Source organism: Vicugna pacos, chromosome 23 (genome assembly GCF_048564905.1).
Source record: "Vicugna pacos chromosome 23, VicPac4, whole genome shotgun sequence".
Lineage (NCBI taxonomy): Eukaryota > Metazoa > Chordata > Mammalia > Artiodactyla > Camelidae > Vicugna > Vicugna pacos.
Window position 1 is genome coordinate 32,221,628 of NC_133009.1, and position 19,271 is coordinate 32,240,898.

The window sequence follows — 19,271 nt, forward strand, 5'->3', positions numbered from 1 at the left end:
TCCCACATAAGAGGGGAGTAAAGACTAAGAAACACTTGTGAAGCTCACGGCCCAGAGCACAGGCTCACTGAAGACTGAGACCTGATCACAGGACTACAGAACGCTTCCCAGCACCCTCCCCACCATGTTACTAAGGCCTATTTACAGCAGCTCCTTTCTCCTGGTACATTATGTCCTGCTATGGAGAAAAAATGACAAGGCACACCAAAAGGCAACAAAACAAAACAAAACAAAACAAAACAAAAAAACAACCACACAATTTGAAGAGACAGAGCAAGTATCAAAACCAGACGTGGCAGGGATGTTGAAATGATCACACCTAGAATTTAAAACTGTGATTAATATGCTAAGGGCTCTAATGGGTGAAGTAGCATGCAAAGAATAAATTGGGAGTTCAAGATTTGCAAATACTAACTTTTATAAACAAACTAGATAAAAAACAAATTTCTTCTGTATAGCATAGGGAACTATATTCAATATCTTGTAATAACCTATCATGAAAAAAAACGAAAATCACATAAATATGTATGACTGAAACATTATGCTGTATACAAGAAATTGACACATTGTAACTGACTGTACTTCAATTTAAAAAAAGAACAGCGACAACAAAAAGAACAGATGGGCAATGTAAGCAGAGAGATGGAAGTCTAAGAAAGAACCCCAAAGAAACGCCAGAGATAAAAGTCACTGTAACAGAAATGAAAGGGGCCTCTGATGGGCTTGTTCATAAGCTGGACAAGGCTGAGGCAAGAACCTCTGAGCCTCAGGCATCCCAGCAGAAACCCCCAAAACTGGAAAGCAAAGATAACAAAGACTGAAGACAACAGAATGGAAAATCCAAGGACTGTGGGACAACTGCTAAGGGTGTAACAGATACATCACGGGAACACCAGAAGGAGAAGAAAGAGAGAAAGCAACAGAGAAACACTGGAAATAACAGTGACTGAGAATTCCCCCAAATTAAAATCAGACACCAAAACACAGATCTAGGAAGCTCAGAGAACACCAAGTAGGATAAATGCCAACATAGGCTGCCCATAGGCATATCATCTTCAAACTAGAGAAAATCAAAGATAAAGAAAAAATCTTGAAAGAAGCCAGAGGAAAATAACACTTTCCTTACAGAGGAACAAAGATACGAATTACATCCAGCTTCCCCCCAGGAACCATGCAAGCAGGACGAAAGTGGAGTGAAATATTGAAAGTATTGAGAGAAAAAGCCACCAACTTAGAATTCTTTACCCTGTGAAATGAATCGTTCAAAAGTGAAGGAGAAATAAAGACCCTCAGACAAACAAAAGTGAAGGGAATTGGTTGACAGCAGACCTACCTTGCAAGAAATGTTAAAAGAAAGTCTTTACAGAGAAGGAAGCATACAGGTCAGAAACTGGGATCTACATAAAGAAAGGAAGAGCATCAGAGAAGGGACAAGTGGAGATAAAATAAAGACTTTTATTTCTCTTATTCTTAATTGATCTAGCCGATAACAGCATGTTCAAAGTAACAGCAACAATGTATTCAATTACACATGCTGGTGCATACATCTTATATACATATGTGCTTGTGGGTGCTTTTGTATAAGTGAAAAGAAAGTAATGACACAAGGGACCAGACGGAGGAATTAGGATAATTTTGTTACTATAAAGCACTCACACTGCCTGTGAAGTGGTGTAGCATTATCTGAATGTGGACTTGGATTAATTATAAATGTATATTGAGAATTCTATGACAACTACTAAAAAAGTTAAAAAAGAAGTATAACTGATATGTTAAGAAAGCCGAGAAAATGAAATCTCATAGAATGCTCAATTAAAACCAGAAAAGGCAGAAAGAGAGTGGAAGACAAAGACAGGAACACAGAACAAGAATGACAAATACAAAGCATTAACAAAGATGGTAGAGACTTGTCTACCTATGTCAATATCACATAAAAAGTAATGTTGACATTATTAGTGTTCAGTTCATTAAGGAAAAGTCAGGAATTGGATAAAAATTTCATGCACCCATGTATTGATTTTCTTTCTCTTGAGTAGTGCTAGAAAATGGAATTTATGAGAAACAATATAAAGAAAACTGCCTTTCAAAAAAAAACAATTTTAATAAAAGAAACTCTGTTTTTTTGGTTTTTTTTTTTTTTTTTGATGATTCAGAATCTCCTACGGTTTGTTCCTTGGAAAACTTCTTCCCACAGATATAAAGGATCGTTCATGAATTAAGGTTTATGGGGTCACATTGGTTTGGAGAATGTTGCAATCTACAAACTCCCTTCCCGAAATTCACAACACACATGAGCAAATCAAACAGCATGAAAAGTCCCACAGTAAAGACAGTTTGTTTAGCCCAATGTTTCCTAAATTTTGGAAAGCACAAAGAAATGCTGGCAAAAGAAAAGTGATCTTGTAACTCAAAAGCACACGATTTGTAAAGGTGATCAAGCGAATTAGCTACAGATGAACATGATGCATGTCTATACCCATGGTCTCCATGTCTCCTGCCTGAGTGAAAGGTGCCCCTTTCCTGTATAAGGACTGACCCCTCCACGTGCACTCTGCTTGCCGTCCCCTGTTACTTTCTCCAAAACTTTATTCCTACATCACCAGTTTTCTATTGATATTTTTCTCCATTGAGATGCTGGCCATAATGTATGAAAACATTCTTTTCCAAGTCCTATTTTGAGAAAGAAATTACTGGAAAAATGTCAAGCTGTCACTCATTTCTTTGCTCCCCCTTTATAGCACAATTCTTGTCAGTTTCTACTTGACATTTCTTCTTGATGATGGTACAACATCACTCTTCAACCTGTTCTAACCTGGCTGTCTTCCAACCACTCCACTGAACTGTTGTTGTCAAAGTGTTGAAATAATCCATGTTGCCAAATTCTGCAGACGTTTTTTAATTCTCATCTTATTTTACACTCAACAGCATTTCACACACTTGGCCACTCATTCCTCAAAACACTACCCTTTGTTTCTGGGATGTCATACTCCTCTGCTTTTCACCATATCTCACCTCAGGTATCTTTAATGACTTCACTGCATCCATCTGACCTCAAAAAGTTAGAATTCCTCAGGTTCATTCCAGGTTTTGTGTTTCTAACCTCTTACTAGATAATTTCATTCATTTCCATGGCTTTAAATAACGCGTATGATGAGATTCCAAGTGCCAAATGTATAGCCCCGGCTCCTAATTCTGTTCTGAGCTCTAAATTCTTAGTGTTAGCTGCCTGTTGACACGTTGGCATATATACCATGCACATCTCAAAGGAAACAAGCCCCAAAGGGGCTTTCCCACCTCATCTCAACTTCTGCTTCTGTGTGATGTATCTCAATAAACTGCACCTCCCACCACCCAGTACCTCTAGACAAATATTCCAGAGCCACCCTCATGTCCTTCCTCCCTTAAATCATAATCTAAGTCATTAACAAGATGTGTCGATTTTCCCCTCAGATACTTACCTTGAACCTGTCCACTTCTCCGCACCTCCATTTCCACCTTCTCAGTTCAAGCCAGCATCTTCTCTCGCCTGGTCTGTTCTAGCAATAGCTTCCCAGCTGATCTCTTTCTTCCTTCTTCTTGCCTCTCTCCAGTCAATACTCCCGAGAGCACACGAATGACTTTTAAAAATGCAAGTCCAATGGACTCACTCCACATCCCGCTTATTAAAAACCTTCCATGGCTTCCTCGTGAACCTGGAATGAAGTGCAGTGGAAAAGGTCAGGTCCTCACCTGCCTCTTCGTGATCCATTGGCCACACTTCTCACTGTGTGCTGGCTTTTCTGCCTTCGGTCCTCTTCCTGGAAACACACTAAGCTCTTCCCCTTCTGCTCTTTCTCTACCTTATTGTTCTTCCCCTATTTTCCATGCAGCTGACTTCGTTCATATCTCACCTCCAATGGCACCTCAGCCCATCCCTGCCAATCCTATTAAAGGTCCCAGCACACCCACCAGGTTGTCACACCCCCACGTTTACTGCCTTCAAAGTAAATGATCCGCACTGACTGTGTTTATTATTAAGCGGTGCTGGTGAGGTGGGCTGGGTATGATTTGGGTGTTGTCTTCTCTCTATACACTCCTCCCACACATCCCTGAGGGCAGAGATCTCTCCTGTCTAGGTGACCACTGTATCCTAATGCCCAGAGCAACGCTGGCACAAAATACCTCCTGAGTTAGTATTTGTTGGATAAATTGATGCAAGATAATATGTGATTATTTTTCAGTGTCAACCCAGAAGGTAGCATCCTCGTGTATTCCAATGGGAAGCAAGTCTGGGGAGGCCAGTCCAGATTACAACAAGGGAACCCACCTGGATGTGAAGTCTGGACCTTCTAAGGTGATATATATCCCTGGTGCACCTGGGGTCTGGGTATGGAGATAATTCACCACCAGTTTTTGCAGGAAATTTCAGATAAAAGGCACATCTCATGGCCTCCACATCTTGTTTTCAAACTGCATGAATTCAAAATCCTGGACTGCGAAGAATTCTTCCCTCCCTGCTCATCTTTTTCATGTAAACCTTATTTTCACTAAAGTGTAATTTACAGTTTAGCCACTTGAGGGCACTTCAGCTCTTTTATAGGCACTCTGTTTTTAAAAAAATGCTGAGCACCTTTCAAAAGGCAAGAATTAATTTCTCTACAAATCCTTGATTCTGACACTTATAAATCTCCAGTTCCTAAAATTCAAAGGAGCTATTTCTAATCCAGGAAATTGATGTCATGAACTCATGAATTACTTTTATTTAACTCACCATGATAACTCCTGTCTTCAGTTTCCGTGGAGAGATCGCAGCGCTATCCATGTCAGGCTAATGATTCACGTGGGTGAATGATCAATGACCAACTAGGTGAACACTAGAACCACGCCAGAGAATGTTCAAAATACGCACTCCTGAGTCGCACTCTATCCAGCAGACGCATTAAATCGCAACCACCAGGGTGTAGCACTAACTCATGAGGTTTTTAGCAGCTCCCCAAGTGCTTCTGATACACTTATGGATGAGGACAAAGGCCAGTGTCTTCAACCAGCCTTGAAATACACATTTATATTTTTGCACAACTGTGCTTCAGAAAGGACAGGAATCGGGACATGCCCGGGAATCACTGTAGGACACGTGGGCATTTCCTTAAAGCATAATTACCAAATAACTGCCTCAAAGGCTGCCACGAAATGCTTCAGGTCTATCTTCAGTCCCTTCGGGTCCTTTGTCAAGGGTCTCATTCCTGAGCTGAGACGTCAGACTGGCCTGATGTGGATCCATGTCCAGCTCTGAAGCCGGAGAATCACGTCTGGTGAACACGTGGAGGGGCTGCCTGGACGGACAGGAACAGCACCTACCCCTCCACACCACACCATGCTCCTCTGCTCTGAGCAGATAACCCACCTTGAGTCCTCCTAAACTGCCAGCCGCATCCACATTTCAGCGCCAGCAACGCCATGGAGCCCATTTGCCCAGCAAACTCATGTCAGTGAACATGTCTGTTTTTCCTGCAAGAACACAGCAGGAGGGCTGCGTTTTGATTTTACATCTTTTTTCCCCCAAGCCTTGGAAGCCAACCCCCCCAGGAGACAACAGGAAGGCACCTTCTTCCTTCATTCCTCCTTGAATCCACCTCTCGTCCTGATAAAAGTAGGAAGAAAAAGTGTTTGTAGTGAGGGCTGTTTCCACACTATTCTAACACAGAATTCATGACATCAGGATAGTGGGGTGTGCTGTGCCTGGAATAAAAGAGCCATAGCTTCCCACCCTGACCTGCCAGCATATTATTTCACCTCTATTCTGCATCGACAAAGTGGAGAAACAAAAATATGTATCTCTGCGGAGACTGAACAGGACAACACGTTCTGTAGGATGTGGTCCACAGCCCCACATCCACTCCCAGCCTTTCCTGGTCCACTGCGCTGGAAAGCCAAACATCTCCTTTCCCCGACTCCCTGCCGCAGGGGCTCCGGGCGTGAACTGTGTTCTGTCAATCAGAGGCAGAAGCTGGATGTGAGCAAGAGGCTATGTTCCTTCAGTGCTTGGCCATCTCTGCTGGCAAGCACCGTGTTAGAACTAGGAGGTTTTCTGGAGTGGAGTCTGTCCATTTTCCGGATTTTTCAGTGTCGTGAGACTTGTGGCATTACAGCAGGGATGACCTCAGAGGTGGGAGTTCCTGGTGAGTCGGGTCTGGGACGCTTTGGCGGTTGTCCCAGAAGGTCCACCTCAGAACCTATGTCTGTGGCCCTTCCATCCGCTGATTGTAAGGACCTCATTGCTGCCTTAACTCACTTCCACTTTACGTCTCTGGAGCAGCTTCTGTTTCCTATCCTGAGCCCGGACTAACACAGACATACAAAGAGCTTAATAGAGTTCGTGGCACTTAGAAACTGCTTTAGAAATGTTAGTTATTATTATCATTTATATTTGATCTTTTAAAAACTTTTTTATTGAGATATAGTTGATGTACAATATTATAAATTACAGGTGTACAATGTAGTGACTCACAATTTTTAAAGGTTCTATTCCATTCATAGTCATTGTAAAATACTGGCTGTATTCCCCGTGTCATACAATGTATCCTTGTCGCTATTTTATACACGGTGGTTTGTACCTGTTAATCCCTGGCCCGTCTTGTTCCTCCCCTTCCCTCTCCCCACTGGTAACCACTAGTTTGTTCTCCATATCTGAGTCTGTTTCCTTTTTGTTACATCCACTAGTGTGTTTTATCTTTTAGGTTCCCTGTATAAGTGATATCATGTATTTGACCTTAATCAACTTGCTTAACCACATTAAGCCTGAGCTTCCTTAACTGTAAAATGGTGACCTGCTTCCGAATCTGCCGTGTAAGTAAAATCAGGTAACGTGTAGAAAGTTCTTAGCACAATGAGCAAGGGCTCCAAAATTTTATCTGTATTTATCATTTTGACTTGTTTCCATTGTTTTTTTTATCATTTTTATCAACGTATAAATTATTTTGATATTAGTCTTCTAATTTAGGATGGAGGTAAAAATCCTGTGCCCTGGACCTCACTCTCTGTGGCAGCATCGGGCAGGTGCATGCTGATGTCTAGGCTACTGATGTGTCGTATGACTTGGTAACACGTCACAGAGAGAGCCAGGCTAAATTAAAAAATAATGATAATAGTTTCTCAAAAACTAATCGTCTGATTCTGACCTGTGGAATTTTTTTCTTTGGACTTTGCTCTACAACCATCAGAGGGCAGACAAGTACAGTGGAAAAATCAGTACATACCAGGCAAGGCAGTAAATTCTTGGTCTGCTTTTTTGAATGTGGGTGGAAGCCATATTTTTCAGTTTATCCTGCTGCAGCAACAAATAGAGAGAGTAGAATAAATGAGCTTAGTATTTTTTATACTGCCTTAAGTTGTATCTCGTTCTTAAAGTTTAATGTCTAACTATATTACTAATATATATATAAATGCAATGATTTCTGTACACTGGCTATAGTCAACAAGCTTGCTTAATTATTAATCGATACTATGTGTATAAAATCTCAAATTTTCTGTGTATATGATTATACCTTCTGCAAATAATGTCAATTTCCTCCTCTGCTAACATTAAAGTGTTTTCTTTTCCTTATCGCATTGCTTGGGGCCACCAGTATACTAGGAGAAAAGCAGTGACAGCAGTATCCTAGCCCTGTTCCTGACGTGAATTGAGAAGTTATTTTTTTACCATTACATTCAACATTTGCTGAGTTCAGCAGCTTTATTAATTTTTTCAATTTAGCAACTTGGACATTATTAATCCCTTTTATTGCGTGTTTCTTCTATTCCATTATTTTTGTACTTTGTCATATATTCTTTGGATTTAATTTGCTGTTCTTTTCCCAAAATCTGACATTGAAATGGAGACCTAGTTGATTCTTAGAATTTTTTTTAAATATATGCATAAAGGCATTTCAATATAATTTTCCAATAAGAATGGAAATAATTAATTTTGTTGGAAAATAATTGAATTATTCAACTAAAGTTCCCAGTATCCTCATTCTGAAATCAAATTCTTTAATCATTTCTATAATATTGTGTAGATTACAATTATTCTTCTAAGTCCTTAGACCTTGCCTTTCCTAATCTTCCATGTCTGCTCTCTTCTTTGGTGTGTGATCTTCCATCTCCAAACATGCTGGATGTAATCACTCCAATTCTCACTTTGGGACGCTCCATTCTATGGCACATCTGGTCTACCCCAGGCTCTGCAGTCAACAGAACACCTGACCCACCTGTTACTCGGCTTCTGAATTCCCATCCTGACCATGAAACCTTTCCTCACAATTGTGGTTTTTGGTTTTTGTTTGTTTTACAGTTTTTGTTTTGTATTTCTCTGTGTCCTATTTTACGGATGATTAGGCTTCAGAATGTTTTAAAGAAATCAACTCAATATCTACCTTCCAATCAATTCTCTTTGATTATCAGCATTATATGGTAAAATGAACCATGATTTCAATTTACAATGATGCTGATTTTAATTTAATTTTGTGGCTGCATTATTTGGATCCTGCTGAATGGTGAGATGAATTTTCTTAATGCTAACTTCCCCCCATGGAAGGTAAAACCAGATGAAATGAACTGATAATTCTCACACAGAATGGCAGATTTATTATTTGGAGTGTGGCACTTCCACAGCCAAGTTTTTAGGTTGTGCAACATTTAACTTGTTTTTGTTCCATGGGTAGAGCCTGGCTCTCACCTGTCAAGTCGTCTTGAAAATGTGTGCTCAAGATCACAATGGGGACAGGACATAAAACGGCGGATGAGTCAGCACACCCCTACAAGCTCTGCCAGGGAAGGTGACTAGGACTGTCTGAGCTGGTATTATTAACCATCTTAGTAGACGGAAAGCCTATTAAAAAATGACTCCTTCCAGATGCTAGCAGAGAGCAGGTTACCAAAGAACTGCTACGGCCCAAACTCTTCAGATAGCATGACTAAGGGGGAAGGCACTTGGGACAACTCTCAATAAGGAGAATTATCCATTGCTGGCAGTTTCTGGAAGCCGTAATTCCTCGGGAACAGCTCAGATCTTTGGCCTCAATGCAATTCATCCAAGTGTGTTTCTCTAAATCTCACTGTTATCAGAAAATCATACCACCTCTCTCATCCTGAGGCAGATGAAAATCATCATCCCTTTGTTCCTCATACTTCCTGGAGCATACTGGCCAGGCATATATCTGTAATTGTATACGTTCCCTGAAGGCAAGAATTGTACTTGGCCAAGTTACAGGTATATAATACATGTGTACTGAATTCTTTATTCACAGTGAATCAATCTATCCTCTTTCATGAACACTTAAAAAGAGTGGAATGCTTACAAGAAGATGTTTTATAGTGGTGGTAAGGATTTGGACCATTTTAAAAGACTGCCATGTTACCTGAGGCTATCACTCAACAGAAAAAATGGTGCATAGTTATCCAATCATTTCAAAGATTACAGTGCAATCACACTACCTTAAAATGCATTACTTATGATCACAAAGCAAATATTTCTGCAAAAATAATCACCATAAACCTAGTGATATAGCCATCAGGTCATTTACTAACAGAGTTTTCAATGAGTATCAAGTAAATAAAAGAAGTTGTAAAACAAAACAATTATGAACATCCAAATGTTCACAGAAAATTTATTTTCTCTCTCCTTTTTATCTTGAAAATTTTGAAATCTACAGAAAAGTTGCAAAAACAGTAAAAGAAAGACCCATATGCCCTTTATCTGGTTCTCTCACTGTTAATCTTTTGCTGTATTTGTTTCTCTTGTGTGTGTGTGTGTGTGGTGTGTGTGCGTGCGTGTGTGTGTGTGTGCTGGCCATTTGAGGATTACTTGCAGATATTATAACACTTCATCCCTAAATGTGAGTCTCCTATAAACAAAGGCCTTCTCCTATATAACAATACAATTATCTCACTCAGGAAATACAACATTAATACAATGCCACTATCTAATACACAGGCCAACTTCCAATTTTCCCAATGATCCCAATAAAGTCCTTTGTTTTCTAAAACTTACTTTTCCTCTCTAGGCTACAATCTAGGATCACACATCACAATTACTTGTCATGTCTCTTCAGTCTCCTTTAGTCTGGGACAGTTCCCCAGCCTTGTTTGCCATTCATAACGTTGACATGTTTAAAGGTCTGTTTAAAGTGGTCATCCAGAATGTGCTACAGTTTGGACTGTTCTGATGATTAGCCTCAGTTTAAACACTCTGAGCACGAACACTACGCAGATGAAATGTGTCCTTCTTGGTGCATTAACAGTTATGTCAGTTTCTCCCTTCAAACGCCAAACTGTTCCTCAGTACACCCCACACCCAAGTCTGCTATTTCATGAACACACACAAAAAAAGGGAAATGCTTGCAATGAATCAACCCTGAATCAACTGGGGTTGAGGTGGGGAGGTACCTTCTCCTGCCTCTGCTAACACAGCCCTCCTGCGTGGTCCGCTCTCTGCTCTTCCCCAGCTACCCAAGGGTTCCTTTCTTTCACTTCTCGACTCAAGTACCACCATTTACCACAAAAATTTTCTGTACTATACTCCTCCAGGCATACACATCTATCTCCAAAATTCCTCCCGTTGTCTAAAACCCACCAGTACTGCATCACAACAAACAACTAAATAGCTCTCCTTGTATTAATACTAAACTTATCACAGTTGTACTAGAAAGCCACTCCATGGACCTAGAATTTGCTACATTTGGATTTTATTCCCGGAAGAGACTATCAGAATTCAGAGCACTCAATCAATAGTAATTTTGTAACCCTTGATGAATGAGAAAATTGACATCATCTTGGGAAAAAAAATCTATCCTGCAATTAATTGCCCCACTGTCTTTAAGAACTCATCCAAGAAAACAGTGTTTTCAATTTAGCCCCCAGAGAGCCATTTTTTCCTACTTCTATATGTAACTGTACTTTGTTCTGAAAAACCTTTTTAAGGAAAGTTTAAATTCTCAAGGACATTTTGCAGAAATTAAGAATGGAGAAAAACATCCAATTTAAAAAGTCCCTCCTCTTTTTTTCAAGTAGCACTCCTTATATTCTTCAAAAATAGGTCAGTTATGGAGGGGAAATAGCTCAGTGGTAGAGTGCATGCTTTAGCACACACGAAGTCCTAGGTTCAATCCCCAGTATCTCGATTAAAAAAAGAAGTTTAAAAAGGTCAGTGGATCTGAAATAATCATAACAAAAATAACAAAAAAATTGAGACAATAAAGAATAACGTGTTATCTCAAGTAATTATATATTCATTCTTTATTACTTTGTACATAAATTTCCTAAAATCTCAGGGCTTGAGAGCTCCACATACTATGTTTGGCTTGCGTCTACCCTCACCTCTGTTTTAGTGTAGAGCATGTTTTCCCGTGGTGAATGCTGCTTCCTTCTGTCTTCAGATTCATTAATCTCCAGCATCAACTTAACCTCATCACAGATGAGAATATGCAGAAGGCTCCGGGGAGGCCGTGGTCCATCACAGTTTCTCGTTGCTACAGACACACAGAAGCACTGACGCCTGCTACAGATTCTCCTGTCAGTCTGTTAACTAAATATGGGTAAATTTTTCTATATGGAAAACATTACAAATAAATGCCTTTTTAAATTATATCAGGGCCTGATGAACTTGCTAAAGGACTGACTGAATCAAATTTTAACATAATTGATCTTCAAAATTTGGCTTCTGACACATCGTAGATGTCCATCTAAATAAACCAAATACAATTCTCAAGCGTGGCTTATGTCAAAAGAATGACCGCTAACTAAAGCTGCCATGAAGAGCATTCATCTATGCTTTTTTTTTCCTTTTCAGTTTTATTATGTAGAATTATTACAGTTTAACTGCATATACACATTATATTGCATGTAAATACATATATACAGTATACTGCACTTTTTTTTTAGTTTTCATATATGCTTTTAACAGTAACAAGTCTTAGAGTTTTGGTATGTTTTCAGGCTTAGTCTGGAGTGGGGGTTGGGGAGCAAGGGAGATGTTCTGTGGTCTTTTAAAATCAGGAAACATTCAAAACTGCAACATTATACAAATTACAAAAAATTCTGAAATTTTCAGAGACTTGACTGAATGTTCTTTTGTATGTGAATCTTCAGAAAGGGAATGGAGGGTTTCCTACTTTGAAAACTTACTTGGAATAGCTTAGGACAACTACAGAAGCCCTGGCTTAAGACACAAGATGCAAATACAGATGTCTCTGCAAGAAATCTGAGAGGCAGGGGCATTACAACGTAGGGTGGGAGGCAGATGGCCTGAATTTTTCCCTTACCTCGGCCAGCAATTAGCTGACAAGTAATTGGCAAGACCCTGGACAAAGCATTTTTGTCCCCAGACCTCAGTTTCTGATTTGCAAAATGGAGATAAAGTGATAAAACTGTTGTGAAAATCAAATTAATAAACTCATAGGGAAATTGCTGTATAAGCTGAAAAGCACTGTGTGAATATGATTTCATTTCTATTTTTATTATTATATTCCAATATTTTTCCTTGAAGATTTATAACACTTGCTTTTTCTAATTAGAAGTCTGATTCTCTGAGTCTCTGCTAGCACAAAATGAAGCAGTTTTCTATCTAATATAGTTGTCCAACTACAGGGCCAGATCAAACAAGTATATGACTAAGTTTGAAAGTTCTTCTAATTTTCAAATTAAAAAAAATGCTTTCAAATAGGGAATAAAAATATAAATTAGAAAGATAAACCAAAAGCTATTTTAAAATAGTTACTATGGGGCAAGAAACAGAAATAGGAAGTGGATGTCTCTATATATATTGACTTTGGGACTCTGTAAAAACCTTATATAATCAAACAATATAATTATTTCAGAAATAAAAAGCTGAGCAATTCCTTAAAATGAAAAAAAAAAAGAATCTTTTTTGCATAACAATTACTGACATAAACACACCTTGGTCCTGGACTTCCTGGCCTCCAGAACTGTGAGAAATCAATGCTGTTGTTTAACCAATGGTCTATCGTATTTGTTACAGCAGCCTGACAAAGACATCTACATTCATCTTCTTAAAAAATGCATATTATGTAAATACCTGCTCACTGAGCCGTTTCAGAAGCAGTGACAGATCTGAAGCAATGACCACCTCTTCGATTCTGGTCTCAGAACTTTATTTTTCTCCATGGGAAATTGATTGAGTCCGAGTCTGAGTGAAAAAATATGTTGAATAGATATGCGGCATCTTGTGCTTCAAAGCAAGAAAGTTGTCAAAGATTATAGAGGTCAAAGCAAAGCGACAGAGGAGACAATGAGAGCAGCTCCCACTGGTTCATTTGTGGAACAGTTTGGGCATCGACAGAAATGACTGGAAAAGCCTGAAATAAATCTTTTGTGTATATAAAATCACGAGTTAGTAATTACACACACAAAAACAGCACACACTCATTGGTTATCTTTGATAGCTACTAGAAGGTTAAAAAAATTGATTTAATAAAAGGGAAAGGACTATGCATGACCTATTCTGCTGTTCCTTTATATGGTTTATTTCACATTGTTTTTCCAGGGTAACCATTGCTTCAACTTGGTACAACTCGGGTCAGCAGGGGGCCAAAGCTCACCATGGAAATAAGGTCATTCATTGTTGAAGCCACTGTTGACACTGATCACAGGTCAGCTTCTCCATCATCACACCTCCTCCTTCTTCTCCCAAGAGCACTACCTAATAAATACCCCAGATGCTAATCTCCATCACGAAGTCTGCATCCTATGAGACCCAACCTGTTCCAAGCAATGACTGCCATGTCTGGTCTAAGAAAGCAAATGCTAAGATAGGATTTTAGAGCCAAATCTCTTGTTCCCTAGCTGGCAATTAGAACCTCTTCACGAATGGCAGGTGGAGCTTAGATGGACGTTAGCACTGGTGGTAGTGTAACTGCTAATATTTTCACCAGTTTGGTACCCTGGTGGAAGGACATGCATTAGCTCATGCAGGGTGTCAGACATTTGAGAAATATGGGAGAAATAATAACATAAGGAACAGAATTGGGTGAGGTTAAGTGATACTTTGGAAAAATAAAAATTAAGAATGATTAATCTACAATTAAAAGCTAAGTTTAACAGCCATTGGTTCCTTTAATGATAGATAAATAGACAGATAACAGATGAGATAGATAGCTAGCTAGCTAGATAGGCAGACAAACAGATAGATAAGTGAATGAAATCAGCCACATCCAGATGTGGGAAATTCTTCAGGACAAATGAAGTACTATCTTTAACAAATAAATAACATTATAAAAGGGTATTTAGAGGCAAATTAACTACAAATAATGTGTCACCTGATTCAAACAAATAACTGTAAAAAGACTTTTTTTTAGAACCATGAAGAAAATAGAACATGGACTGGTTAAAAGATGATATGGTAGTAAGTACTTATAAAATGTTATTTGTGATAAAATACTAAATTGAGTTTTTAAAAAGTCATTATTAGAGATTTATATTGAAATATGTACAGGAGAAATGATATAATTATCTGGTATTTGCTTTGTAATCATCTAGGGAAAAAACACAATTCCTAATGCAATTTCTATTTTGTTTTAAAAAATCTAGGTAGTTCTGTATATAGACCATTTAAAAACATGGAAATATATATACAAAAAGTTCACAATGATCATCTTTAAAGAGTAAGATTAAAGAAATACTTTGTATTTTACATATTCCTGTGCTTTTTGATTTTTTATGAGTATGCATTAATATTTAGTGAGGTGAAAATATTTCTTTTTCAAGAATTTAATATATATTATATATAAGTGTGTATGTGCATACATATGTATATGTATGTGTGTTTGTGTGTATATATATATATATACACACATATATATGTATATATATATATATATATATATATTCTTACTTAATGAGACAAAGTATAAATATGCCTTAAAAAAAGAATAGCATTGTTGGTGTTACAAGTTTTAGTGATCTGTTCTTATCAACTTTTTCTCTCATTCTATCAAAACAAATTTTTAATTCTGTATTGGGCTATGAATTTTTCAAAGATATGTTTCCTGACCATAAAGAACTTCTGTAAAATTAACCTTCATCTGTTATGGATTTGTTTAAAACATCCTTTGCCTTAATTCCACTCAAGTAAGAGCCTTTATTAAATTATTTGTAATTGCCATGAAGTTGAATTGGGACTTGTGCTGTAAAGAAGCATGGGAAAAGTCACGGGAGAACAGCCCTAATGAGGATATATTGCATAAGCTACAAAAACATAGTTAAAAATAATCAGAGTTGAGGATGAAAAGATCCTAAAGGAACAAATTCCAAAAACTGGTGGGCTCTTCCTGGTAGAGAGGTGAGCCAACCCGCTTTCCTCCATGAGGGAATGGTGTAGAAAGAGGAGGAAGCTACCATAGATGAGAGTAAGAAGAAATTACCCAAACTTCCCATTATGCCTTGGTGACTGTGTGAAGGCTGGTGATGACTTGGAGTCCCTAGCGGTCTGGGCCCCGGAGCAAGTCCTCGCCCACCCGCCATTTTCCCACCGAGCATCACTGCAGATGGACTTGCCGCCGGGGACGGGGCAAGGCAGCTGGGCCCTCCCCCACAGAAGCAGCCCACTGAAGCCCAGGGACCGGGCAAGAAAAATCTGCCTGAGGCACTTCAGGCTCTCAGTGGATACAAGTAATTGCTGCTGAAGGTTGGTGGTGAGGCGGGAAGATGAAAAGAGATTCTCCCAAGGGTCAGGAAACCGAGAGTGTGAATAAATAACAAAGAGTGCCCTGAGCAATCCGAAAAGCTAGCAGCCCACGTGCAGAAAGGAACTCGACTGTAAAGCATAATGAGAACCTTGAGATCTTGTCAGAGCTCAGATCCAAGTCCTACCGAAGGGAAAGTCCTGATCCAGCCTTCAAAGCGTTTGAAGACAGTGGTGATCTAAATCTCACTAAAGCTGTAGCAAAGCAGAGGCAGCTGACATTAATCAGATTGTGCCGACTTAGCTGCCTGTGCTAGAGGCTTGACAGCAAAAAAGAGGCTTGAGCTGGGCAGGGAGGGGGTAGTAAATAACACTGCTTCAGTCTGTCCTGTTCTTTTACTTACAATCCCCATCATAAAACCCAGAATTCTGAGACATCCAAAGTGAGAAGAAGTGATCTATATTTAAAATAATAAATAATTAACAGAAACAAGCCCACAGATGGATGGCAAGATGGAATTATCACAGGGACTTTAAAATGTTTCAATAAATGTTCTAAAGAAACTAGTGGAAATGTTACTAAACAAATGAAAACAGATGATGAATTGCAGTAAAAAAAGAGGGCAACTATTTGAAAAAAAGAAACAACACTAGAAATAAAAAATGTAGTATCATAGAAAGTTTATTCAATGGGCTAATTTGAAAATGACACAGATTTTAAAAAGCCATTTGGTTGAACACAGGTCAATCAAAATTATCCAAACTGACGCACAAAAAGAAAAAAAAGAATGAAAATGAATATATGTATGTTTATGTATGGCTGAAGCATTATGCTGTATGCTAGAAATCGACACAACATTGTAAACTGACTACACTTCAAGAAAAATACATATACAAAAAAAGGAAAAAGAAAAAAAAAGAAAAAGAACTGACTATCTAAGATCTATGTGGCAATATGAAACTTGCCTACCCGTAACGGGTTTCACAAGGAGAGAGTATGGAGAATCAGACAAAGGAAATAGAGAAGTAACTCATCAAGAAGAGATAATGGCCACAATTTTTCAAAAATTGATGAAAGACACTGACCGACTGACTAACCATCTGAATTAACGCTAAGCAGAATAATTCCGAAAAGGCTAAATTAAGATTCAGTTTCATCCATAGGACATGGTACCATGTTTGGAAGAGAAGATGCTCAAAATTATCTCCTGAATTGAATTGAATAGAATCAAGCAATTATCAAAGAAAAAGAATGAATTCTAGTCTCATTCCCAAGCTGACAAAGCCGGAATACCAAAAAGATGTTCAGAATTTGTCCCTCTTCTTTACTGCCCTGCTCACTTTCTCAGCCAGGCTCCTTCCAACGTGGTCCCTGGACCAGAGCATCAGCACAATTGAGGGCTTGTTGTCTGTGCACATCTCAGATGCCACTGCCAATGCCCTGCACCAGAAATGCAGAGCTGGCCCAAGACACTGTGTTTTAGCAACCCTACAGGGGATTCTCAGGAGCCCTGAAATCTGAGAAGAACTGCTCTAACTACCCTCAAAATCTATTTAATTACAACCCAGAATGGGCTCTTAGACATAGAACCGGAGTTTTTGATTGAGATGTTTTAAAATTCAACAGACTTACTAAATAATTTATATGTAATATAATCACATGCCTGTATGTGTACATGTATATAATCACCTCAGGCATCCTATCAAACAGGAGGTCACCTCACAGCCCTAGCTACACCTGTCATAACAGTTATTCCAGGACCGTCCAAGTCTTCCCAGACACCCTTTACTCTAAGAATGTCTCCAAGAAGCAAAAGTTAGAAGCAGCCTTCTTGGGAAGACCTTGCTCATAATCTCTTTCTTAAACAAGCCATTGTATGAAATGAAATTTGTTTGTTTGCTTGATTTTTTCGCCAGGAAAGATGCCCACTGATTGGCTTGGCAGCCTTTTCTATATCCTGCTGTTTAGGACAATGAAGTGGAGAGAGTGTACACTTCGGAAGTGGACAGATACTAGTCCAAAACTTGGTTCTGCATGTTCCAGCCATGCAACCTCAGACCAGTTCCCCAATCTCTCTGAGCCCCAGGTCTCATCCAAATATCAAATAAGACAGGAAGTCTAAACTGTACTGGCACTCCCTTCTTCCATCTCTGATTTGTCAATAATTTGTATTTCTGGACCCTTTTCCCAAACCCTAGGACTGACACAGAAAATAAGGCCCTGCCCCCACTCTGCCCACAGTGTGATGCACTGAGGAAACACAGTAGATTTGGGGAAGTGGGTGCACAAGTATCTCTAATGCTGACTTCCAGCTGCTCCCACCTCACAACCACCCACAGGGACAAGGGGGAGAAACCCCTTCCCACAGTTGGGCTTTCCTCACTTCCGACGCCATGAGAGAATGATCACAGGTCCCACAGGAAGCACGGCTGGCCTTGGAGTCTTTTTGCTCCAAGAGAGCGTCTAATTGTCCCTTCAGTGTGACAGCCTTCCACCAGACTCCCCTTTATTTGTCTGGAACGTACTACTTTACTTTAAGTAAAATCTTATCTTTTACAAGGTAAAGAACCCTCATCTTCAACCTTCCACACGCCGACTTTCTCAGCTTTCATTCCGTCTGAATGATAAGAATGAGGAGACGTGGGAAACAACACTACTCCTTAGCGGCCAGTCAACAAAGGACCACGGGCAGGAGCATTCCCTCCAAACAGAACTCACCCACAGCCGTCTGGGGTCAGGATCAAACTGTCTGATCTGAACTTGAGAAATCTGTCTCTTGGAGGCTCTACCTCAGAACACTCGGGAAGGGCAGGGCTGACGACAAGCATGGCCACTAAGTTGGTGGATGGAAGGATGAACAATTAGCCAGCAAAATTCCATCATCTTTCATCTTGCTGGCACTGTTTACATTGAACTGCTAATTCTAAAGTTCTCTACTCTGTGCCTCCATCTGGCTTGTACAATGACAAGCTAGAAATTACAGGAGTGAAAAAAATTAGTTCAAAAGCCTTCTGATATCCACACTGTGGAGTTGGCTGGCGCTCTTTCTCTCTCTGGAGTCATAAAACCCCCATCCCTGGGCTCTCTGTGTGCCTGGAGCCACTGACACACTAACCCTCACTCCTCGCTCTAGGACCTGTCCCATGCCTGCATTTTGCAGGATAAAAACATCTCTTTGGGTTTACCCTGGCAGGGCTCTCCACCCCACAAGATAGTCTGGCTCACAATACCCTAGGGGACAGGTCTCACATCCTGCCCTTATCAAAGTCATAAATCCTAGTGTTCAGAGAAGTCCCTGACAGATCTTACAGCCAAGCAGGGACCTGTGCACGAGTCGATCACGCAGCCCCCTCTCCCAATAAAAGACCCCGCACGCCCACCCTCAGTGCACACACAGGCATCTCGGGTCTGTGTGGCCTGCTGCCGCCTACAGGCAGTGTGCCTCGTAAACCTTCCTGGCTTTCCTTGGCCTCTGGTAAATTCTTTTCCCAACCTGTGTCACCGGCCCACTGCACTGTGGCCCACAACACACACCACAGGAGAAACAGCCTTGTCTGAATAGTAAAACACTTGAGCTCTTTGGTTCAGTTAACACTGGGATGATTTTGCACTGAGTGT

The 19,271-nt window shown here is 39.7% G+C and overlaps 1 long non-coding RNA gene across 1 annotated transcript in view; it reads right to left on the reverse strand.

The window, feature by feature from the left end:
* LOC107033465 (uncharacterized) overlaps positions 1 to 19,271 on the reverse strand; it is a 282,054-nt gene that overhangs the window by 56,867 nt on the left and 205,916 nt on the right. The gene's annotated exons all lie outside the window — the stretch shown is intronic.